This window comes from Microchirus variegatus, assembly GCF_963457635.1.
Source record: "Microchirus variegatus genome assembly, chromosome: 6".
NCBI classification, from domain to species: Eukaryota; Metazoa; Chordata; class Actinopteri; order Pleuronectiformes; family Soleidae; genus Microchirus; species Microchirus variegatus.
The window spans coordinates 1062585-1062983 of NC_139807.1; positions in this window are offsets into that span (position 1 = coordinate 1062585).

Here is a 399-nt window from a genome sequence, read left to right on the forward strand (position 1 = left end):
TACTAACATTAACATGCATATAAGTTGCATACTCGCCCTTTATTAATAAATATTAAGCATGTATTAACACCTTTTGTAGGAAAAATCTTAATTCATGTCATAATAGAGGTAGATTAAGGTAATAATTTAGATTAGGGAACATATTCACCATTAACTAGGTGCTTACTAACAGGCATATTATAAGTCGCATACTAGCTCTTTATTAGTAAATATTAAGCACCTTATTCTACATAACCTTATTCTACCTCTATTATAACATTAATTAAGTTCTTCCCTACATAATGTTAACACATGCTTAATATTTATTAATAAAGGGCTAGTATGTGACTTATATGCATGTTAATGTTAGAAAGCACCTAGTTGCACATTTTCTTTATGTAAAAATCGTACATTATTGCA